Raw genomic sequence first — 26286 nt, forward strand, 5'->3', positions numbered from 1 at the left:
GGAGAGTTGATGAGCAATAGGCCAGCTGTAATAGTCCAATCAATATTTTGCACATTGTAAACATTTATAATAATAATAAGTGTTATTGTCACAAGTAGGCTCACATTAACACCAATGAAGTTACTGTGGGGGCTGCACGGTGGCGCAGTGGTTAGCACTGCTGTCTACAGCACTGAGGACCCGGGTTCGATCCTGGGTCACTGCCTGTTTGGAGTTTGCACATTCTCCCCATGTCTGCATGGGTTTCACCCCTACAACCCAAAGATGTGCAGGTTAGGTGGATTGGCCATACTAAATTGCCCCTTAATTGGAAAAAAGTAATTGGGTACTCTAAATTTTTTTTTTTTAAATGAAGTTACTGTGAAACTCCCCTGGTTGCCACACTCTGGCGCCTGTTCGGATACACTGAGGGAGAATTCAGAATGTCCAAATTACCCAACATTACATCTTTTGGATGTGTAAGTAGCCTATACTTTGCGACTATTCTCCTACATTGTTATACCTCGACTACCAGTTGTCCCAATTTAAATGGAGAATATGTAGACCAGGTGGTCATGTGGATGTTCGGATGATGGAGTTACAAAAGGAGTCATGTGTCAGAAGTGCAAGTTTTTCCGGTGCATGGGGAGAGCCAATAACCATCCACTGTTCTTGGTCTCCATTCACAAATTATTGGAAACCAATTCTTCTATAAGCACAAACAAAAACAGTCTATACTTGATGTAAATAACAAAACAAATAGCTATTTCACACTATAGGCATATCGCCCCTGAAGATTAGCGTTTCATTAATAAATAAAACTCGCTTCGTTTTTGATCTTGGTCAGGACTTTTGTTGAAAGATATTCCGGGATAACCTTTCACAAGCAACTTGATCAGCAAGAGGTGAACGCCACTAAATAGATCAGACCAAGATATAAATGAGCTTGATCTTGCATCAACACAGTTAGACCACCTTCAACTAACACACAGACAGCAGGTGAATTTATGGAATATCTCCTTCAGGCTTTGTGATTCGTTGAATAGTGGAGCAAAAATTGGACTGAATCACTAAGATTTTTGGTCAAGTTAATAGAAAATTATAGCATAACAAAATACTTGTGATGGTACCTTAAAAGAGCTTTTCTAAAAAAATAAAGAGATGCTGTGAATTCTGGTGCGCAATACCACTGCCTTATTTGAAAAACATAGGCCCAGGCTTCCAGTCTCTGGGTCATCGCACTGACATGTGAGGGAATTGCCTGCTATGTTTGAACTTCTGATGGACAATTCCCCTGCTCCCAACTGTCATGATATGCAGACATGCAGATAATGATATACAGACAGGCAGCTAATGAACACAGAGAACAGGACATGACCAATGAGCAGGCAGGACACTCAGGGGTGGTATCACACTATAAAGGCACGAGGCGCTCACACTCCATCTCTTTCCACTGACGAACATCTACAGAGTGAGTCAGGGTGTATTTACAGCATCACACCTCCAGCACGTGGCTAAGAGCTAGTCTGGCTCAGTCAGACAGAGTAACCACACTTCGGTAGCCGAGAGTCAAACTCATAGAGAACTGTGGTAATTGTGCTACTGGTTCAATAAATCAGATTGAACTAATTTCAAGGTCTGGAGTATCTTTTAGTTAAAGCTGCATCCAGTTGCAGCCTGTATTATCCCAGAGTACATAACACAACACCGACCCCGAAAAAATCTCCAAATCTGAGTCAGAGTCAGAGACTTTGGCCAGTTCCACGGACATAACTGACAAGTTACCCTGAAAACATCAGGCAGAAAAATCTTAGCTTAACTCTTGGGTAACTGAACTGTTAAGAACTCTCACTGAATCCCCCTCCCACCTCAACCCCTGACTACCCCCCACAACTCTGCCCATCTACCCACCTGCCATCCGACCCACCCACCGGTCAGGCTAACCACCTGCCACCTCATCTACCTGCCACCCTATCCACTTACCCATTACCTCAACCATCTACCTATCCTGCCACTTTACCCATTCACTCATTCATCCACTCACCCACTCACTAACATTCACACTGGATATTTAAACTTACCATATGATAGCTCGTGCCGTAAACAGAGGGTGTGTCTTGTATTCTGCCTGACGCTACAGCACTGCAGTGAACTACTTCAATGGATGCTGCCCTCTGCATTTCTGGAGAAGCTACGCCTGGGAGACCAGCAAGAAGTGTGGAGCCCGGTGGAAAAGTTCAAGCGGAGCAGCAATCCGACGGTAATTGCCACTTCACGGAAGTTCCAGGCCGTAACAATTAAAAATAAAACCTTGAGTTGCAAGAAATAATTTGATCTTCAGAGTCACATTTTCTAAATGCTAAATGCCACTTCTGACGGCAACTAAAATCAGTATTCATGGATACACCATATGCCTCATTCCAGCATTTATGAACCGGCTATCTTAATTAGTACATTTAAAATTATTAACCCACCAGGGAATGGACATTATGGAGCCAATTTGCTTCTAAACAATGCCCCTGTTTTGCTGCAGTTTCTATTTGCAGTTGACACACATTTCCAGGAACCTCAGCGTGGGCGGGAAGCTTTTGCCTGAGGCAAATAGGATCATTTAAGCTGAACATAAGTGACAGGTTAGTAATGTAATAATCTCAGCTGTATCACCTGATGGGCTGAATGCTGGCCAGACGCCCTGGCTAACAGAATGCCCATGACACTGCAAGGCTGTCCCTTCAGAAAAGGAGTAAACATCAACTTCCTGTGACCTCAGATAGGTTTTTATTAAAATTACATACTGTAACAGCGTTTACCATTGGATTGTCAGTCACAGCAAACTTTTTCAGAGTTTGTACAGCCACTGTCCTTTACAGCCTGCCGAAGCACACAGCGTGCCCACTCCTTACTGTGTCAGTGTGGCTTCCAAGCTGCAGCCCTGTCCAATACTTATCCAACACACGAGCCATCTCCAGAAAAACTGACAGGCTCAGCTAAGTTCAAATTAAAGTCATGCAAAATGCATTAGACTTACAATAACCCACGATTGCAGGTAGGAAAATTCCTAATAGCTCATTTTCATAAGTGCTACCCATCAGCAGATTGTCAGTGTTTCAACTTGTGTTCGCATTTCACAACAGCCCTCAAACACAAGTGTGGCGTCTCTTTTAACTGTATCCCTTTGATAAATTAAAAATAACTTACATTTATATTGCGTTGTTCACATCCTTAGGATCTCCCAAAGTGCTTCAAGTCTATGAATTACTGTGTAGTCATCACTGTAATATAGATAAATGGAATAGTCAACTTGTGCACAGCAAGACCCCACAAAAAGCAATTAAATAAATGACAAGATCATCTGTTTTTGGTGCTGTTAGAAGGGTAATATATCTGGACAATATGCCAACAGGATACCATGGGCAGAATTCTCCCCCCCCCCATGCCGGGTGGGAGAATCGCCCGGGCGCCGCACGAGTCCCGCCACGCTGTCCCGACGCCCGCACGCGATTCTCCCCCCCCCCCCAAACGGGCGCGGCGCGAGTCACCGCTGGCCACTGAGAGAATCGCCGCTTGCCATTGGTAATGGGCAAGTGGCGATTCTCCAGCCCGGATGGGCCGAGCAGCCTGCCCAACAAGACAGGTTCCCGCCAGCACCATCCACACCTGGTCGCTGCCGGCGGGAACAGCGTGGGAACGCTGGGGGTGTGGCCTGTGGGGGGGGCGAGGGGGATTCCTGCATTGGGGGGAGCTCAAAAGGGGTCTGGCCCGCGAGCGGTGCCCACCGATCGGTGGGCCGGCCTCTCTGAAGGAGGACCTCCTTTCCTCCGCTGCCCCGCAAGATCGATCCGCCATCTTCTTGCGGGGTGGCCGTGGGGAGGACGGCAACCACGCATGCGCGGGTTGGCGCCGGCCAATCCGCGTATGTGGGGGTGACGTCATTTACGCGGCACAGGTCGCGTCATTTATGCGGCACCGCGTAACCCGCCACGTGAAAATGACCTGGCGCCGCTCCTAGCCCCCCGGGGGCGGGAGAATAGGGGGCTGGGAACGGCCTCCAATGCCGGAGTGAAACACTCGGGTTTTCACTCCGGCATCGGGACTTAGTCTCCCAATGGGAGAATTGCGCCCCATGATCCTCTGTGAATAACGCCATTGGATCATTTGCATCTGAGAGGACATATGGGCTGTGCTATAATGTCTCAGCCAACCTTCAACAATGCAGCACTCCCTCCCTCAATACGTCGACACAGCATGCGCCAGTTTACAGAATTTGGCTTTAACCTGCAACTGTCTAGCTCAGAGGTGAGAGTGATCTGTCTGAGTCAATGCTAACTAGCTTACAGTTTAATAAGGCAGAGAAAGATTTTTTGTTGGTTTACTCAAAATGAATGACAAACTTTCTTTTGTATTTCTTCCTTCTGAATCAAGGTGAGATAAAATTCCATTTTGAAAAATATATTTTCTGTTATTCTCACTTTATAAAGAGCAAGGATAATTACACTATTGGCAAAATAATCTGTGACTAATGCTCCCAAAGAACACCATGGTGACAACCAAGACTTACAATTTTCTTTCTCCCACAACCAAATTTCACACAAAGTACCACAAATAAAAATGGGTAAACTGACCAGATAATCAGCTTTTTGGTGGTGTTGACAAGTACATTCGGGTAGAACATGTTTGTTCAATGTCATGGATAATTATTTGAACAGGCTAACAGGATTCTGCATCTCAACCAAAGGACAATGCAACTGTGTGGCACTGAAATGCTGGTGTAGATTATGGGCTCAAATCCTGAGCTGAGGCTGAAAGCCATGGCCATTTGGTACAGAGTAACCAGGTTTTATTGGTCATGAGCCCAAACGTTCAACTAATTATGGGAGACTTGATAATAGTGAAGAACTTTATGTTTTGCATCTGAAGGCTTTGTGGTTATAAAACATTTTATATAAGCAGAGGAAAAGAACAATGTTACATTGGCTGAAGAGGAACGTGTGTGACGCAGGAGGCACAATTCACGCATGCATTACAGTGGTCTTTAGCAGATGAATTGTTGAACATCTCGGATTCCAATTTACCATGAAAAGTTGTTCTTACCCAACTAATCCAGATTTGTCAATGTTTATGAAAACTATAGCTTTGCCTTTCTTTTATGTCTTTATTGTCAAATCTTTGTGAGTCCCAAGTTAATACTAATTGGCTAGCAGTTAATTGGACTTTTTGATGATGTGACAGAGATCATTTACATTTTTCTTTCCAATTTTCAGTAAATGTGAAAAAGCAACATTATTTATTTTTACATGAATTGGGATTGTGGGAGGATCTATGAAAAGTACCACAAATATTACCACATTCAAAACATTAGGCCACACCTCGGGTACTGCAAGCAGTTCTGGGCACCAGAGGTGGGGTTCTCCGCCCAGCGCCGCCAGAATCATGAAATATGATCGGGTAGATAATTTGCGTTTGCCGAAAATAAAGGGATTGTCACCGGGCACCAAACGGAATGCCATGTTCCAGTCCCTCGACGACAGCATGAAGGCGTTCTACGCCATATGCTTGTGTGGACATGCAAATGGTACGGCAAACGCCGTTGGCATATCACTAGCTAGCTGACCCAGCATTTTCCGGACCTTCCGTGATGCTCCGCCTCTGCCAGGAGGAATTACCGATGGCGAGGTTCACTTGTGGTATTTAAAATCGGAAAACAGGCGCCATGACCGTGGAAGGTATGGGAGGGGAAACAGTGTCCAACATCGCTATAGTATCCTAACAATTGTGCCACTGGCCCGGGGGCATCTGTCAAGGCTGGGGGTTGGGGTGGTAGCAGGGGGCAGCTAGGAGGTGGGCCTGTGGAGTCAGGGTGGCTGGGCATGGACCGGCATTACTGCAACTTGAAAGGCAGCCATGTGACTGCGCACGCCCTGATTGCCTACTGGGAACTTAGTGCCATGGTTCGCATGGATGCACCCCAAGCCCATGCCCCCCCCCCCCCGGAGGTACCTTCTGGCCCCAGCCAACCCACCAACGGGATGGGCATGCTCCAGCACAAGGGTCGACATGCATTGGAATTGCGCGAGTTCTAAGTGGCACCGATGCTAGCCCATTAACGTGACCTGAATCGCTCCAGGACCAGCACCGCTTTCGTCCACGCAGTATCATAGAATTTACAGTGCAGAAGGAGGCCATTTGGCCCATCGAGTCTGCACCGGCTCTTGGCAAGAGCACCCCACCCAAGGTCAACACCTCCACCCTATCCCCGTAACCCAGTAACCCCACCCAACACTAAGGGCAATTTTGGACACTAAGGGCAATTTTGGACACTAAGGGCAATTTAGCATGGCCAATCCACCTAACCTGCACATCTTTGGACTGTGGGAGGAAACCGGAGCACCCGGAGGAAACCCACGCACACACGGGGAGGATGTGCAGACTCCGCACAGACAGTGACCCAAGCTGGAATCGAACCTGGGACCCTGGAGCCACGAAGCAATTGCGCTAACCACAATGCTACCGTGCTGCCCACAGTATATTTGGGATTTAGTCCTTGCACCAGCACTTAGTCTCTCAAGTGGAGAATTCCACCCCACATCTTTGCAAGAATATATTGGTCTTAGCAGGAAGGACATAAATGACCTGGAAATCACAAAACCCCACTTTTTTACCAAAATGGGAAAGAAGTTTGAAACTCTCTTCCGTACATGGCATTGGTGAGAGATCAACTGGTAACTTTAAAACTGAGATTGTTTTTGTTAGCCAAGGTTAAGGAATATGGGACAAAGCGGGTACATGGACTTAGGTCTCAGATCAATCTTCTTCTTCTTTGACGATCACTCACTAACAAGTAGGATTTTCCACCTTGGACTCTCCGTGGTACTTGTCATGTGTCCTGTGGGTCCTTCTGTGGCTGTTGAGCCCGATCCTAGAACCGCATCTCCGACAACACGCTTGGCCAGTGTTTCCGGGAGAAGGGATTGGTCCTTGGGCTCAAGATCTCGGATATTCCTTTCTCAGGCTCCTTTTCCAGACCTCCACTTGCCGTCTGGTGTTCTTGAAGAATTGTGTCCTTTCAATCAAGAGGGTCTTCCAGGTAGTTTCTTCCGAGCAAGGGTTTCTCAGCATTGATGTCTATGTTGCATTTTGTGAGGCAAGCCTTCAGGGTGTCTTTGAAGAGTTTCCTTTATCTTCCTCTTGTTTGGGAGCGTTTGACAGTTGGGTCTCTGGCATCCTAAGTGTGTGGCTAGCCCAGCGGAGTTGGGTTTGGATCATCATAGCCTTGATGCTGCTTCTCTTGCCTCCTTCAAGAACACTGATGTTAGTACGACTGTCCTCCCAACTGATATGCTGATGTGGAGAATCCATTTCAGACAGTGTTAATGGTACCTCTCCAGGGCCTCGAGGTGGCATTTGTACATAGTCCAAATTTCTGAGCTGTATAAAAGAGTTGGGAGGATGACTGCCTTATACACGAGAATCTTATACCAACACGGATGTCGCGGTCATCGAAGACTCTCATCTTGGAAGCATTGGAAGGCGGTGCTCGTGGATTGGATCTCCATATCAATGTCAGCCTTAGATGAGAGGTGTCTCCCCAGGTAGGGGAAATTTTCCACATTTGGGAGGGTTTCTCAGATCAACCATGATCTCAAGGAATGGCAAGACAGGCTCGAGAGGCTGAATGGCACACTCCTGCCCCTACGTTCCTAATATTTTCAGCTGAAGTAATAGCAATCTTGAAGAATTAAATATTCTCCATAGATTTAAAAAATTCCATCAAATAAAAATTGTAAGCATTCACATTTCACACACTGATTGCTCACTTTTATGAATTTCTATACATTTAATTTTGTCAAGTTTTAATAGAATATAATTCACACAAAAATAATCATATACTGTACTTGCTTTAATAAACTCTCAAAGAAGTACTATAACGAAGATTAGTGAAGTATTTTTAATGTAAAACATTACACAATACACATCACCATGTGAATATTTAGTAATGAGAATGCATTCATGCATTGTGTTCCACAAAATCTGTTCATTAGTCAAAAGAATTTCTGAAGATTACATTTAGTTATCTCAACTTTTAAGCTCCAGCCATACTGCAGCTTTCAATCTTGCATTTCTTCTTGTTAAGTATGGAAATATGTGGGACAGTATTACTCTGCAACTACACCTCACTGAAGGTCACATGAAGGTAAGCCACTACTAGCTGCACAGTTGGATGTATTTGCAGAACTCTGTTCCTAAACAGACTAATTATTGTTTGAAAAGGGCAGGTGGAATTTTTGTCCCTCTATCAGCATTAAAAGTTTACCGCACAATTTTAAAAATATTCATGCAGTCTAATATACTGTTTGGTCAGTTTTACACCATATTTAATTAGATTGTACAGAGAACAAACTAAGGTCAGTGTGAGTTGGCCTTCTGAACCGACATGACCACTTTAGTGCACTTCAGAGTCAGATCAGTAAAATGCCCCAAGCTGTATGCTCGTAATTTTGTGCATCACTCCAAAATCATTTAGGCTAATTGCCATTACTCCTGCAACATTAAATAGGCATTAAATTATTGCTGTAAATCAGAAAATGTAGCATATGGCCACCATGCATAGTCGCACATTCTGCCTTGTACCATATTCATCGCTCGTCACATTAAGAGTATGGAAACGCAAAACATTTTAACTAAAAACATTTTCACCAATGCACTGTCCTTTTAAAAGGAGAAAATACAGGGCATAACTTTACAGCCCGCCAGAGCGGGGCTTGGGCTGGAAATTACAGTGCACCGTTAAAAATCCCACTGCTTTCGGCGGGACTGGAAGATTCTGCCAGCAGGAGAGACTGTAACATTTCACTCACTGTTAAGAGCATGGCTAATGGTAAATCCCACGATATTCCAAATCCCAGAAGGGAAACTTCAAACACCTGCTCTAAAATGTATTTTGTAATTTGAGATAATGTGAGGAACAATTTGCAACTTAGAGACCAATGTCCCAGATGTTTTTGTGGTGTTTTAAAATATGTAGTAAACAATGAAATAAACAACGTCAATTAGAAGTACACTTAACTAAAACAATAGCTGTATAAAGTATTCCTAACTTTAACCAGTTCCAAACATCTTTCTCCGCAACTTCATAACTACTGCTCCCCAAGCAAAATCCAGTAATAGCTACCACACCAAGCAGTTATTCTTTTCATGTTGTTTCTGATATAGGACAATACAGCTGATTCTTCAAGCAGACTATTCCCCCCACAGATGCTTGTTGGGAGTTCAAACAGCTAATCCTGCTGTGAGCTGAAGGTCTCAAAACAGCTGCCTTGCCTCGCTTGAATTGCTTTGGATATACCGCTTTCCCCTTTTGATCTCTTCTCTGAACTAACCTCTCCAAAAATTAAACTTAATTTCCTTCATTTTGTGAGCCACCTTTTAGAATGTAATCCAGATGATCACACTTCATCTCCTCTTTTGAACCTCGAACATCTTACTCAAACAGATGACACAAAGCTGGATGGGAGGGTGAGCTGTGGTGAGGCTGCAGAAATCCTTCAGTGTGTCCTTTGGGTGCTCCAGTTTCCAACCACAGTCCAAAGATGCACAGGTTAGGTGGATTGGCCATGCCAAATTTCCCCTTATTGTCCAAAAGGTTAGGTGGGGTTACTAGGATAGGGTGCTGGAGTGGGCCTGGGCTGGGTACCCTTTTGGAGGGTCAGTACAGACCCGATAAGCCAAATAGCCTCCTTCTGCGCTTTAGGCATTCTATGATTTGGACAAGTTGAGTGAGTGTGGAAATGAATGGCAGATACAATATAACTTGGATAAATGTGAGGTTATCGACCTTGGTGGCAGAAACGCGAAGGAAGACTATAATCTGAATGGCTGTAAACTAGGAGGATGTCCACATACACATATCACTGAAGGTAAGCATGCAGGTGCAGCAGGCGGCAAAGAAGGTAAATGATACGTTGGCCTTCATAGCGAAAGGATTCGAGGAGTAGGGATGTCTTGCTGCAATTATACAGAGCCTTGGTGAGACCACACCTGGAACATTGTGTACAGTTTTGGTCTCCTTTTCTGAGGAAGTATGTTTTTGCTCCAGAGGGAGTGCAGCGGAGGTTTACCAGACTGATTCCTGGGATGCATGCGGAGAGATTGAGTTGGTTAGGATGGTATTCACTGGAGTTCATAAGAATTAATGAGAATCTCATAGAAACCTATAAAATTCTAACAGGACTAGAGAGGATAGATGCAAGGAGGATGTTACCGATTTGGGGGGGGGGGGGGGGGGGGGGGTCCAGAACCAAGTGACAGTATGAAAATACGGAATAGACCATTTAGGGTGAAGAGGAGGAGAAATTCTTTCACACAGAGAGTGGTGAGCCAGTGGAATTTGTTAAAAAGGACAAAGCGCTGTACGTTTTCAAGAAGCAGATAGATATAGCACTTGGGGGAAGGGGATCAAAGGATATGAGCAGAAGACAGGATCAGGCTATTGAGTTGGATGATCATAATGAATGGTGGAACAGGAATGAAGGGCCAAATGACCGTCTCCTGCTCCTATTTCTATGATTCTATGTTTCAAACCCTTGATGTTCTATTGTTGCTAGGTTCACCAACATATCAAAAATACTAGTTCCATAAACCTAGCCAAACAGCCCCTGCCATTGCATAGCCTTCGTTTTTAAATAATTTTTAAAACTTATAACCAACACCTTCCAAATTACTGCATTTCTTTCATTTTTCAAGTCATCATGATTTTTCCTGACACCATTGTAACTATGGCCTAGAGCTGACAACCCTTCAGATGGTCTTGGAGTCTTTAAAGAGTAAACCCCAGAGCACAATTTTATATAGCCTAGAAAATAACTAGGTATATGAAAAAAATAGAGTGTATTTTCTTTTTTTTTATTGGTTACAAAAATATTGAACTGGGGTGGAGGGGGAGGAATACTCCACTAACTATCAAGTATCATCCAATCCAAAAGCAAAGAGATGATTTGATTTCTAACTGGGGTGGGAATGTGGTGCATCCTGTGAATGGACATGACCCATTAAAATGAAAGACAGACTTGCACTTATATAGCACCTTCCAAGATCACAGAATGCCGCACAGTGATTTACAGGCCAATTACATCCTTTTGAAGTGTAGTTACTGTTCTAGCTTAGGAATCTCAGCAGCCAATTTGCACACAGCCAGGTCCCATAAACAATGTGTTAATAACCAGATAATCTGCTTTTGTAATATGGATGGAGGGAATAAATATTGGCCAGGACACCGGAGCTAATCATAGATCACAGAATTTACAGTGCAGAAGGAGGCCATTTGGCCCATCGAGTCTGCACCGGCCCTTGGAAGGAGCACTCTGCTTAAGCCCATGCCTCCACCCTATCCCCATAACCCAGCAACCCCACCTAACCTTTTCGAGCACTTAAGGCAATTTAGCATGGCCAATCCGCATAACCTGCACATCTTTGGACTGTGGGAGGAAACCGGAGCACCCGGAGGAAACCCACGCAGACACGGGAAGAACGCGCTGACTCCGCAGACAGTGACCCAAGCCAGTTTTCGAACCTGGGGCCCTGGAGCTGTGAAGCAACTGTGTTAACCACTGTGCTAGCATGCTGCCTTTGCCCCTGCTCTCATTCAAAGTAAAGTCATCAGATCTTTCATGACCACCTGCATAGAGCCTCAGTTTAAAGCCTCATTTGAGAGACGGCACATCCGACAAGGCAGCACTCCTTCAGTGGAGTTTAAGTTTTGATTTTTGTTCTCAAGTCCTGGGTGGAAGAATTGCAGTGACATAGGGTGGGGTGGGTGTTGACAGGTTATTATTGTGATGAAACCCTCTAGTATTTGTCCAACCTGAGTTGGCAAAACTACTGTCGCCTGAAGCTTTTTTATGGTAGAAATCTAAATGCTTTTTTTAAATTACCACCAAGCATTATGATCAGTGTTAAATATGCTTCACAATTGTGTTGGTTTTCTAATTAGATGCTGGTTTAGCACAGTGGGCTAAACAGCTGGCTTGTAATGCAGAACAAAGCCAGCAGCGCGGGTTCAAATTCCCGTACCGGCCTCCCCGAACAGGCACCGTAGGGGCTTTTCACAGTAACTTCATTGAAGCCTACTTGTGACAATAAGCTATTATATTATTATTAGATGCAAATTACTGTAATCTTAAAAAATGTGTAACATGCTATCCCAAACTCAATTTAATTTTGCAAATGGAAGTCTTGATAACTTTGGGCAGAATTAAGGATGTAAAATAGTTGCTAAATGTGAATGTATTTAAATGAGCTGCTTTAAATTTTTCGTACTTTCAAAACTTGATTGATAGGTATTACAATCCCTGAGCAGACCCCGACAGTGGCCATGATACTGGACCAAAACCCTGAGATTTTATTTTTACAGACGGTGCGGAAAGAATACATCGCTCCACGAGTGATTGCATGAAGAAATTGAGATTTAGTATTTGAAAACAAAACGTTTTTACTAACACAGTATTAAAATCTTAAACCTCACACTCAAAAATAGCTTACAATTACCCCTTAAACAATACTACTCAATACAGTTAATACAATACCCATAATTCCTATCTCTATTCCCAATTAAACAACAGGAAAAAAAAAAAAACTTAACAGCTCTCAACCCATCCTACATCCCAATGGCACAGAGTAATACTTGCTTTCCAGAACAGATTTGACTCCTTTTAGAACCCCTGAAGACTCTGGCTGGATATCTAGAAAAGGCGGTTTCAACTGATTTGTTTCAGAATCCCCCTTGTCCTCAGACAAGTCGGCATTGCATTAAATACTATTAATCTCTTTTAACTATCAGATCGTGAGAGAAAACTTCCTCACTTGTGGACATTGTTAGCCAGATCTGAACTCCCTATAAAACTCTCAAAAATTTCTGAATGCCTTAGTTCCATCCAGCAATAAAATAATCTCCCCAAGTTGAAAGCACATTGGCCGGGATTCTCCAACCCGCCGCCCGCTTCCCCATTTGCTGGCGCTCATGGGATTCCCGCCGCGCCGGTCGTAGGCATTGACAGTGCCCCCCCCCCCCCCTCGGCTACTCTCCGGGCCCCGATGGGCCAAGGGGCCGACGGGTTTGTCCTAGTCTCGCCGGCGTGGGTTACTCAGGTCCCACAGGACGGGACCTGGAAGGTGAGTGTGCAGGGGCCGTCTTGGAGGGGGGGGGTGGTGAACCAACCACGGGGGGGGGGCCACGGGGGGGAGTGGCCTGGCCCGCGATCGGGGCCGACCAATCGGCGGGTGGGCTGGTTCTGTAGAGGCCTATTTTACTCCGCGCCAGGCCCCTGTAGGGCTCCACCATATTGCCCGGGTGCCAGCGCGGAGAAGGGAACCCCCGCGCATGCCTGGAAATACGCCGGCCGTAGCGCGCATGTGTGGAATCACGCCGGCCGTTCAGTGCATGCACGAACCCACGCAGGCCGTTCCGCGCTGGCTGGAGTTGCGGGGACCATTCCAGCGCCAACCTAGCCCCCTAGGAAGGGGAGCAGTCCCCATTATCTGGGACTGTTGACGCCGGAGTGGTTGGCGCCGCTTTTCACGATGGCACAGGGACATAGCCCCATTAATGGAGAATACCACCCATTAACGGAGAATACCGCCCATTAACTCCCTCGGGGTTCCTCAAACAGCAGTGTATTGGCCCTGGCTTTTACGGTGGCCAATTTCACCTGTGGGCCCTAAAAGCTTCTGATCTTGCAAACCAAGATTCTTTTAAAAACATGACTACCACAGTCAAACACATTCTAACCCATTCCTTTAACGCCGGGCACGGCACAGTGGTTGCTTCACAGCTCCAGGGTCCCAGGTTTGATTCCCGGCTTGGTCACTGTCTGTGTGAAGTCTGCACATTCTCCCCATTTCTGCATGGTGCTCCGGTTTCCTCCCACAGTCCAAAGATACGCAGGTTAGGCATTTGGCCATGCCAAATTGCCGAGTGTCCAAAAAAGTTAGGTAGGGTTACTGGGTTAATGGGACAGGGTGGAGGTGTGGGCTAAAGTAGAGTGCTCTTTACAACGGCCGGTGCAGACTCGATGGGCCGAAAGGCCTCCTCTGCACTGTAGATTCTATGATTAAACTTCCAAATGTTAATAATCCAATATATCCAAAATCCCGCACAGGGAACAACATATAAAATCAGTGGAATTAATTACTTTAACTGTGATACCTACTTCCTTTAATGAGATCCAGAAAACAAATACTTTCAGGGTTACAGAAATATACATTACAGGTATACAACATCAATTTCAGGGCTGGACAAGTTAAGTATATTCAAAAAAATTCTACAGTACAAATTTAAATCTACAGTTCACACTTTTATAGATCATGGCTGGATTCCTCAAAGTCCAATCATATCCAAATTATATATTATTGCATTCATGGAAAATTCATCAGATGCTTTGGATTGTAATACTATTATCCACTACATGCAATATGGTTTCAGTTAGTGGATAATAAATGAGAGCACTGTCACCTTCAAGTGCAGTGCCATTACCCCATTTTCGCAGGAAATCAAAATCTATTCAGAGATCCAAACTAAATACTTTGCTCAGTGTTTTGTCCCTGAAGTAGCATTTGTGCTGGACAGTCCAATTACTGTACAATCAATGTACCTTTAAATGGCAGCAGAGATTTAAATTAGGTCATTTACATCAATCGGGTTAAGAATAGATTCAAGAGCCAAATATTTTTAAATGTGTAGATATAGTCAAGTGAAAAACTACCGACTTTTTTTTGCAAACTCAGTCGTGAACATAATCACCCAACAATAAATAAATCTTTTTTTTTTTTAAATTCCCAATTAAGGGACAATTTAGCGTGGCCAATTCACCTACCCTGCACATCTTTGGTAGTGGGAGTGAGACCCATGCAGACTCGGGGAGAATGTGTAGACTCCACACGGACAGTGACCCGAGGCCGGGATCAAACCGTGGTCCTCGGCGCCATGAGACAGTAGTGCTAACCACTGCACCGCCATGCTGCCCTACCTGAAGCTAAATATGATATTACCAGTGCTAAGGAAAAAGAAAAGCTTGCAACTCGGTCTTTGTGTATAGATTTTTACTGATCAGCATCAAAGTCACAACAAAATGTCTTTGAATGAAACTACAGAGAATCAGCTAATAGTTTTCTTCATATGACTCAAATAAAAGACCATTTATGACAATGCGTCTCTGTGCAGTGCTCTCCAGCAATTAACTTTATTGGGCCTCAAAAGCTCATGTAGTTAAAACACGAAACAAATGCCTGAATGGAACAATCAAGAAAGTAATTTTGGTTTCATGACAAATCTAGCTGCAGGAACAAGTAGCTAACTGCAGGATTCTAATGGTAAATTAATAGAAGGCAAAGTAAATCTGCCAGTAATGATAAAGTAATAGTAAGCTTCAAAATCCTGTAAGAAGCTGCAGTGATTGATGGAGGTGAGGAGTCTCAAATTGTAAAGAATGACAATAAATGAATGGGAAGAGGAGATAATGAGGGATGGAGATTAAAAAGAGCCAAAGAAAGAAAAGAGAGCTGAGAAAGGAAGGCAAGGGAGAGTGAAACGAGAAGAGAGAAGCAGAGTAAGCAGAACATTTGTTGAAATAATAATAAGAAATGGCAGGATGAGGGACATTAAATTCAAATTTAAGTGATAAAATAATTGATGAATGAAAAACTACACAATGCACATCAATCACATTTGTATCTCCAAATCATGGAACTGGAAGCCAAGCTGCAGACCCCATGACACATCAGGGGATGGGGCGAGGTTTTCTGGACACTTTGTTCCAGGAGGTGGTCACATTCCTTAGGATAGGGTCATCTTATTTGGTTCATGGCCAGGGACAGGAAAGTGTAACTACAAGTGAAGCAAGTGAGGGGGGCTCAGAAGGTTGAAGTGCAGAAGCCTCAAACCCTGCAATAGGTTTGAGGTTCTTGCAGCCTGTATGAACAAAAGCAGGGACTACAGGGTGGGTGAGTGATCTGATCATGGCACTGTGGTACAGAGGTCATTCAAGGGGTGGGGGAGTTAATAAAATGTTGTGATAGGAGAGGACAGTTTAGTTAACGGAATAGACACAGTTCTCTGCAGCCGAGAGTGAGAATGCAACAGGCTGTCCCACCTGCCTGGTTCCAGGGTTTGAAACATCAGTTCTGGGCTGGAGAGGAATTTGTAGTGGAGGAGGAGGAAGCGATCCAGTTGTCATGATCCACACAGGTACCAACAACATACGTGGACTAGGAAAGAGGATCTTCACAAACAGAATGAGCAGCTATGCCAAATTTAATAGCATAGCGTCAAAATTCATAATCTCTGGATTATTACAGAAAGCACGGGCAAATTAGAGTAGGGTAAATAAGATTAGAGAAGTAAATACGTGCTGGGACCAGTGTTTTGGTGTGTGTTTTTTTGACAAGGCCAGCATTCTTTCCCATTTCTAATAGTTATTTAATTGAGTGGCCTGTGTTGTCATTTCAGAGAGCAGTTAAGAGTCAACCACATTGCTGTGGGCCACACCAGCTAAGATAGCAGATTTCCTTCTCTACAGGAAACCAGATGGGGTTTACGACAATTGATGATAATTTCATGGTCACCATACAGAGACTACCTTTTAATCCCAGATTTATGATTGGAATTCAAATTGCACCAAGTGCCACGGCCCCCAGAGAATTAGACTGGGCCTCTGGATTACTAATCCAGTACAACTACGCCACCCTCAATCATATAATTAGGGCAGTAGAGAGGGCTTTAAACTAAATAGAGGTCAGCGATCAAGTGAGGGACGATATGATGAATAGAAGAGAGTGAGCAAGGCAAGACAGCAAGGTAGCAATCAGGGAATTGATGATTTGATTGCGGCAGGAAGAGACAGAATATACAAACCTCCAGTAGATAAGGCTAGAGGTTGTGCAAATAATTTAATAAACAGAATTAAAGACAGTAAAATAAAAGCACAGTACTGCGGATGTTAGAAATCAGAAATAAAAACAGAAAATCTGGAAAAACTGCCAGCACATGTGGAGAGAAAAACAGAGTTAACCTTTCGAGTTTGCAGGACTCTCCTTCAGAGCTACAGACTCAAAACTTTCACTCTCCACAGATGCAGCAGGTCTTGCTGAGATTTATCAGCATTTTCTGTTTGTATTTTGGAATTAAAGGTATTTTTTCTGAATGTACACGGTGTTCGCAACCCGGTAGATGAACCGAAGGCACAAGTAGAAGTAAATAGGTAGGATCTATTTGCCATTACGGATACATGGTTGCAGGGTCGACAGGGCTGGGAACTGAATGCCAAAGGCATTCATCATTTAGAAAGGATAGGCAAAATGGAAAAGAAGGTGGGGAGCACTGTTAATAAAGGATACAAAAAAGTACATTAGATTTCTCAGCTCCACCCAAGCTGATTCTACATCTTGGTCCTTCGATCTAAGAATCTCTCTGAAAAGCAAGGGCAACAAACATTGGTATGAGTTATTTATAGCTCCCACACAATAGTGATAATGTAGGACATGGTAGAAATCAGGAAATTAGAAGTGCATGTAACAAGGGTAATACAGCAACCGCGAGGGACTTCAACCTACATACAGGACCTAATTAGTACTAATGCTGTGGAGGATGAATTCCTGGAATGTATATGCAATGGTTCTCTTGAACAGTATATTGTTCAACCGATTAGCGAATAGTGTTTTAGGTTTAGTATTGTACAAAAGAAAAGTCTAGTTAATAATCTCATTGTAAATGAGCCTCTAGAGAAGAGTGACCATTACATGATAGAAATTTACAACTTCCGGTGGCAGTCATGGAGTGGGAGGTCGCACATTTGATAGCTCCCACCTGCAACGGACTTTTGGACCTTTTGCCCCCGTTTTTTTTCGGATTTTATGGGATAAAGCAGTGACGAGTGGGACAGTAAGGAGAAATCCCCCTCCTGTGTATGGAGAATTGGACCAGAAGTGGCCGTGTGAGACGACAAAGTCCTATAAGGGAAACGCAAGCAGAACTGGTAACACGGGACAGCATGGCGGAGGGCAAGGACTGCGGGGAGGCGGCACAGTGGTCGACGGAGCAGCTGGTGAAGTTTTTCGAGGATTGCTTCGCCAAGCTCAAGAAGGACACGCCGGACCCGATTATGGCTTTGATTGATCAAATGCTTCAGAATCAGGAAACCCACGGGAGAGCGATCCAGGAGGTTGAACAAAAGTTGTCCGAGCACGAGGAGTATATAACCGTGCTGGAAAGCAAGGTGGGGATGATGAACGACCACCAGAAAAGAATGCAGGAGAAGCTGGAGGACCTGGAGAATAGGTCCAGGAGGCAGAATCTCAGAATTGTTGGCCTCCCTGAAGGCAGTGAGGGATCGGATGCGAGGGCCTATGTGACGGACATGGTGGAGAAGTTGATGGGGGCTGGGGCATTCCCTCGGCCTCTGAAATTGGACAGAGCGCACGGAGCCCTCGCGAGGAAGACCAGGGCGAACAAACCGCCGAGGGCCATGGTGGTACGTTTTCACCGTTTCATGGACAAGGAACATGTTTTGCGGTGGGCCAAGAAAGAACGGAGCAGCAAGCGAGAGAACTGTGAGTTGCGCATCTATCAGGACATGGGAGCGGATTTGGCCAAGAGGCGAGCTGGGTTCAATCGGGCAAAAACGACCCTCTTTAAGAAGGGGGTGAAGTTCGGGATGCTGCACCCAGCCCGCCTGTGGGTCACACATGAGGAACGGGACTTCTACTTTGAAATGCTAGACAAAGTATCGACCTTTATTAAAGAAATGAAGCTGGAGGCGAATTAAAAGACACTTAAGGCTTGGAGAAGTACTGTGACAGTGATTTGTGGTGCTGGATTAAAAAATTTAAGTAGCTCTATGTGAAATAATGGGCTGTGTGGATGGTTAAATGTTGATCTGTCTTGTAGGGACCTTGTTGGGGGGGGGGGGGCTTTGAATTTAGTTCTGCTTTTTGGGTGACTATTTTTCTAAAGTGATTGTTTCTTCACCGTTTTTTTTCTGTTGTTTGTTTACTGGGGAATGTGGTGCTTTTAAAATGTTTATTCATGTGGGGGGAGAGAGGAGAGTACAATAGGGAGACAGACTGCTTGGTGCCAGGGGTGGGAGCTCTCAAGTCAGCATGGGTCAGCTGACTCTCTGAAGCGCAGTGGTGGGTGGACAGGTGTTAAGCTGGAGCTTGACTTGGGGGATTGGGTTTTTAGTGTTGTTGCTAGGGGGGGGCAGGGGGGTGGGAGCTGCTTGGCTAACAGGGGAGGAACTGTTACTAGGGGACGAATGGGAGGTCAGGAACAGCGACAGCCCGAGTGGGGACTCGAGGAAGCGGAGGGCGCGAGCTCGAGGCTGGCCTAAAAAGGGTGATGGCCAGTCAGCGTTGGGGGGGGGGGGGGGGGGGATTTAATCCCCCTGTCCAGGCTGATCACATGGAACGTGAGAGGACTGAATGGGCCGGTCAAGAGGGCTCGCGTGTTCGCACATTTGAGGGAACTGAAGGCGGACGTGGTAATGCTACAAGAGATACACCTAAAGGTTACAGACCAGGCGGGTTTGAGCAAGGGTTAGCCAAGTGTTCCACTCAGGACTGGACTCAAAAACCAGTGGGGTAGCAATCTTGATCAGCAAACGAGTGGCATTTGAGGCAGGGAGAATCATGTCAGACAAGGAGGGTAGGTACATAATGGTGAGTGGGAAGCTGGAGGGGGTGCAAGTGGTACTTGTGAACATATATGCTCTGAAATGGAACTGTCCCACTCTTCACTGCTTTATCCCATAAATTTATGAGGCAGGTGTTAGGTAAGATCCCAGGTTTAGAGTCACATAACCTGATCATGGGAGGGGACTTCAACACAGTCATTGATCCGGAATTGGACCGGTCAAAATCCAGGACAGGGAGGAGGCCGGAAGGGTTTTATGGAACAGATGGGGAGAGTAGACCCATGGAGGTTTGCACGGCCGAGGACAAAGGAGTTTTCCTTTTATCCACATGTCCACAAGCTATACTCTTGCATCGACTTTTTTGTTCTGAGCAGGGCGCTAATACCGAAGGTGGTGGATACGGAGTACTTGGCAATTGCAGTGTCGGATCATGCCCCGCACTGGGTGGATCTACGGCTTAGTGTGGAGAGAAGGCAACGCCCGCTGTGGAGACTGGATGTGGGGTTGCTAGCGGACAAGGACATCCAGAACTATCTGGAAACAAATGATACGGGTGTGGTCTCTGCAGCGACGGTCTGGGAAGCTTTGAAGGCAGTAGACAGAGGGGAATTAATCTCATACGGGCCCACAGAGAAAAGGTGGAACGGGCTGAGAGTGATAGATTAGCGGAGGAGACACTCCAGGTGGACAGGGGATACTCGGAGGCCCTGGAAGTGGGCTATTGAGGGAGTGGCGCAAGTTACTGGTGGAGTTTGGGCTGTTGACCACAGGAAAAGCAGTGGAACAGTTGAGGAAGGCAGGGGGGGTGATCTATAAGTACGGGTAAAAGGCAAGCAGAATGTTGATGCACTAGCTCAGGAAAAGAGAGGCAGCCAGGGAGATAGGTAAAGTAAAGAGTAGAGACGGGAATACTGTCCTGGACCCAGCGGGGGTGAACAAGGTGTTTAAGGACTTTTATGGTAAATTATATGAGTCGGAACCCCCGACTGGGGTGGAGGAGATGAGGCAATTTCTGGATCAGTTGAGGTTCCTGACGGTGGAGGTGTACCTGGTGGAGGGTTGGGAGCCCCAATTGAGATTGAGGAAATAATCAAGGGGCTAGAGGGCATGCAGTCGGGGAAGGCCCAGGGGCCTGACGGCTACCCAGTGGAATTCTATAAGAAGTTTTCAGAGACATTGAGCCCACTGCTGGTGAGGACATTTCATGAATCAAGAGAGAAGGGAGTCCTCCCCCAACAATGCCGCAGGCCTTGATTTCATTGATCTTGAGGCGGGAGAAGGATCCGGAGCAATGCAGGTCATACAGGCCGATTTCTCTACTGAATGTGGATGCCAAACTGCTGGCTGAGATACTGGCCACAAGGATAGAGGACGAGGCCCCGGCAGTGATAGGGGATTTGTTAAGGGCAGGCAATTCAAGGCCAATGTTCGAAGGCTTCTAAATGTTATTATGATGCCCTCAGAAGGAGAGGCGGAGGAGGTGGTGGTAGCGATGGATGCGGAGAAGGCTTTTGATCGGATGGAGTGGAATTACCTGTGGGAGGCACTGGGAAGGTTTGGGTTTGGTGAGGGTTTTATTGACTGGGTGCGGTTGCTCTATCAGGCACCAGTAGCGTGCGTACGAACCGGCTGAGGTCGGGGTATTTTGAACTACACCGAGGGACGAGGCAACGGTGCCCATTCTCTCCGTTACTGTTTGCCCTGGCCATAGAGTCATTGGCCATGGCGTTAAGAGCCTCCAGGAACTGGAGAACTGGAAAGGGCTGGTTCGGGGTGGAGGGGGGGGGGGGGAGGGAGGGGGGCACCGGGTCTCGCTCTACACAGGTGACCTGCTCTTGTACATTTCGGACCCATTGGAGGGGATGGGGGAAGTCATGCGAATCTTGGGGGAATTTGGCAATTTGTCGGGGTATAAATTGAACATGGGGAAAAGCGAGATGTTTGCGATCCAGGCAAGAGAGCAGGAGATGAGACTGGGATAGCTGCCGCTTAGAGTGGGAGGGAAGAGCTTTCGATATCTGGGCATCCAGGTGGCCCGGAAATGGGAGGTACTGCACAAGTTAAACCTATCCCGGTTGGTAGAACAAATGGAAGGGGAATTTAAGAGATGGAACATGCTCCCGCTATCCATGCTCATCCTAGCTATTGTCATGTGTGCCCGGTGAACTACCCTAAGTTGTATCAGGCTAAGCCTGCCGCACGATGAGGAGGTATTACCCCTGCTTAGGGCATCCCCCATAGACCCGCCTCTATCTCTCCTCCAAGCTGCTAAAAACACGGTGCTAAAAACACGGGTGGTGCTGAGTCCAGAGGTAGCGATCTTTGGAGTGTCGGAAGATCCGGGAGTTCAGGGGGCGAAAGAGCCCGACGTCCTGGCCTTTGCCTCCCTGGTAGCCCGGAGACGGATCTTATTAATGTGGAGGGACTCAAAGCCCCCGAGTGTAGAGACCTGGGTTAGTGACATGGCGGGGAGGGTACAGACCGTGAAAATGACAGTCCTCCCCAGATTTCTGTTTGTCTTTCAGTGCCTCCCCATCTTCATCCCGAGGGCCTTTTTCAAGCGGGTGAATGAGATTATTTCGGGCTTTGTGTGGGCGGGTAAAACCCCGCGAGTGAAGAAAGTGTTGCTGGAGCGCAGTCGGGGGGAGGGTGGGTTGGCACTGCCAAACCTCTGCAATTACTACTGGGCGGCTAATATAGCCATGATCAAGAAGTGGGTAGTGGGGGAGGGGTTGGCATGGGAGCGGATGGAGGCGGCGTCATGTAAAGACACCAGTCTGGGAGCATTGGTAACGGCACCTCTGCCAATCTCGCCGGCCCGATACTCCACAAGTCCGTTGGTAGTGGCGGCTCTAAGGATCTGGGGGCAGTGGAGGGGATATAAGAGAGTGGAAGGGGCATTGATTTGGACCCCAATTTATAACAACCACAGGTTTGTACCGGGTAGGCTAGATGGCGGGTTCCAGAGTTGGCAGAGGGCAGGAATCAGAAGGATGGGGGATCTATTTATAGATGGGAGCTTTCCCAGCTTGAAAGCTTTGGAGGATAACTTTAAATTGCCAGCAGGGAATCATTTTAGGTATTTGCAGGTGTGCGACTTCCTGAGAAAAAAAGTGCCGGCCTTTCCGCTGCTGTTGCCACGGAGGATACAGGATAGAGTAGTTTCCAGTACCTGGGTGGGAAAGGGGAAGGTATTGGCTATTTACCAGGAGCTATCAGAGGCCGATGGAGGAGCTGAAGGGCAAGTGGGAGGACGAGCTTGGAGGAGAGAGAGAGGCGGGTCTATGGAGGATGCCCTAAGCAGGGTTAATACCTCATCGTGCGCCAGGCTTAGCCTGATACAACTTAAGGTAGTTCACCTGGCACACATGACAATAGCAATAGGATGAGCAAAAGTTTTTCGGGGTAGAGGATAGGTGTGCGAGGTGCGCGGGAAGCCCAGCAAATCATGTCCATATGATTTGGGCATGCCCAAAGCTTATAGGGTTTTGGCAGGGTTTTGCGAAGCCAATGTCCATGGTGCTAAAAACACGGGTGGTGCCGAGTCCGGAGGTAGAGATCTTTGGAGTGTCGGAAGGTCCGGGAGTTCAGGGGCGAAAGAGGATGACGTCCTGGCCTTTGCCTCCCTGGTAGCCCGGAGACGGATCTTATTAATTTGGAGGGACTCAAAGCCCCCGAGTGTAGAGACCTGGGTTAGTGACATGGCTGGGTTTCTCAGTCTCGAGAAAATAAAGTTTGCCTGAAGAGGGTCAATGTTTGGGTTCACCCGGAGGTGGCAGCCGTTCATCGACATTCTCGGGGGAAATTAAAAATGTCAGCAGATGCAGCATTCCAAGGGGTGGGGGGTGGGAGGGCATTGTTGTTGTATGGTTGAGGTGTGAGAAGATTGGGCTGGCGGGCAGGGGGGGGGGGGGGGGGGGGAGATATTTATTTTACCATGTTGATGTCATTGTTTTTGTTACTGTTATAAAAAATTTCAAACACCTTAATAAAATATTTTAAAAAGAAAAATTTACATTAAGCTCGAAAATGTTGTATTCAATCTGAAACTCGGGTCTTGGATCTAAACTAGGAAACTTCAATGCTATGAGAGATGAATTGGCTATAGTAGATAGGGAAATGAAAAGATACAACAGTCGACCTGCAATGGCTCTTATTTGAAGAATTAGTACATGGTTTACAACATTAAAAGTGGTTAGCGAGATAGTTGATGCATTGGCTTCAGATTAGATTGGAAAATAGCAAATGTAACTTCTTTACTCATAAAGGAAGGGGACAGATAGCAGAAAAATAGGCCAGTTAGCTTAACATCTGTCACATGGAAAATGTTAGATGCTATTGTTAAAGATATGACAGCAGGAGAGTTAGTAAAATTGAAGATATTCAGGCAGAATCAACATGGTTTTGTGAAAGGGAAATCATGTTTAATCAATTTATTGGTGTTCTTTGTAGCATGTGCTATCGATAAAGGGGAACTGGTGGATGAACGGTACTTAGATTGCCAGAAGACGTTTGAGAAGGTGACACATCAAAGATGTGGGTTTAAAAAAAGCTCATGGTGTAGTGGGTGACATATTGGCATGGATTGAAGTTTGGCGAGCGAACAAGAAACAGAGAGTTAGTATAAATGGGTCTTTTTCTGGTTCGCAAGATGTGACATTTTAAGAACCCTGCTGATGTTAAATGGGAGGGTAACCCAAAATCCAGAAGGATAAATTGGAATACCAGTTCTTAGCGGTGTACATTTACAATTTGGTATACTGCGAGAAAAGATGTGCGACCCATGGAAGAATGGTTCAATCATTGTGCGATCAATTAATAAAGAATATTTATTAACTTAAAAGAGAAGACGCAACAAGAAGGACTATAATACACTACAACCCTTAATTACATTGATGGCTCGGAGACACCCCTTTATTCCCAAACAACATCCAATATAATACAACTCTATGGGCTAAACTGAGCCGATAAGTAACGTACACAGGTTATTTGGCCACATTTGGAGAAACTGTCTTCAGTTTCAACAAAGGCGAAATCTTCTTGGTTCAAGTTTTGGATCTTAACCAGCTGCTCGTTTAGCAATAACTTAATTTTGGGAGACTTGTTTCTGCAGCTGGGTGTGCATGTGATGGTAGATTCTACTATGACACCTTCTCCAGTTATTGGGCTATGGATACATCATTCTTTCCATTTGATTTACCCACCCTGTGGATCCAGCTTTTAGCTCTTCAAAAGTTGGTTGAAGCAGAATCTTCAAATATTTTTGCTTGTCTCCCCACTTTGAAGTTATCTCTTCTATACCCCATTGTTTTCCCCTAGTCACATAAGTTAACACTTGCTTTTCTCACTAATATGCTAATTTGCATATCAAAATATCTTCAGACTGCTGCCCTTATCAACGTTCTTTTTTATTTTATTCCAATTTCATTTTTTAATCTTAAATTTCCCCAATTAACAGACAAGTGGTGTGCCACAGGGATCAGTGCTGGAGACTCAACTTTTTACAATTTATACAAATGACTTGGATAGAGAGAGTAAAGGTATGGTTGCCACATTTGCTGATGGTACAAAGATAGATAGGAAAGCAAGTTGTGAAGATATAACAAGGCTCCAAAGGCTATGTGAGTGGGCAAAGGTCTGACAAGTGGGAAAACGTGCAATTGTTCATTCTGGCAGGAAGAATAAAAAAAGAAGCATTTTATCTAAATGTCGAGATATTGTAGAGCTCAGAGTTAGATAGGGATCTGGAAGTCCTATTGCATGAATTGCAAAAGGTTAGTAGGCAAGTGCAGTAAGTAATTCGGAAAGCTAATAGAATACAATTTATTGTTTAATTTGTATGTTTGTCCTTATGTTTGTGGCATATTTACTTTCCTCCAAGACACAAAACCCCAGCAGGAAATGTGATCCAAGCATGACTAACAAAAGAGGGGAATTGAACAATTATGTAGGGGGGTTATGTTTCATATTTATCGGGCATTGGTGAGACCACATATGGAGTACTGTAGACAGGACTGGTCTATTTATTTAAGGAAGGATGTAAATGCGTTAGAAGCAGTTCAGAGAAGGTTCACCAGACGAATACCTGGAATAGGCACTTTGTCTTATGAGGAAAGGTTGGACAGGCGAGGCTTGTTTCCACTGAAATTTAGAAGACAAAGAGTTGACATGATTGAAAAATATAAGATCCTGAAGGGTATTGACAGGGTGGACGCGGAGTGGATGTTTCCTCTTTTCAGAGAATCTAGAAGTAGGGATCACGGTTTAAAAATAAGGGGTCACCATCGAAAACAGAGGTGAGGAGAATTTTTTTTCTCAGAGGGTTGAGAGTCTTTGGAACTCTCTTCAAAATTCGGTTGAAGCAGAGTCTTTGAATATTTATAAGGCAGAGGTAGATAAATTCTTGATAAGCACAGGGGTGAAAGGTTATCGGGGTAAACTAGAGTATGGAATTGAGGTTACAATCAGATCGACCATGATCTTATCAAAAGGCGGAGCAGGTTTGAGGGGGTGAATAGTTCCTATTTCGTATGTTTGCATATTTACTTTCCTCCAAGGGATTATGATCCAACCATGGCTAACAAGAGAAGTTAAGATTGTATTAGGTCAAGTGAAGAGGCATATAAAGTTG

General features: G+C 45.4%; 1 protein-coding gene across 3 annotated transcripts in view; it reads right to left on the reverse strand.

Moving 5' to 3' along the window:
* LOC140389824 (inactive N-acetylated-alpha-linked acidic dipeptidase-like protein 2) overlaps positions 1–26286 on the reverse strand; it is a 1491575-nt gene that overhangs the window by 1280838 nt on the left and 184451 nt on the right. For all 3 annotated transcript variants that reach the window (XM_072474375.1, XM_072474373.1, XM_072474374.1), the window contains one exon: positions 3178–3251. The gene's annotated coding sequence lies outside the window, so the exon portion shown is untranslated. The remainder of the gene's footprint in view (positions 1–3177; positions 3252–26286) is intronic.

This window comes from Scyliorhinus torazame, chromosome 14, assembly GCF_047496885.1.
Source record: "Scyliorhinus torazame isolate Kashiwa2021f chromosome 14, sScyTor2.1, whole genome shotgun sequence".
NCBI lineage: Eukaryota > Metazoa > Chordata > Chondrichthyes > Carcharhiniformes > Scyliorhinidae > Scyliorhinus > Scyliorhinus torazame.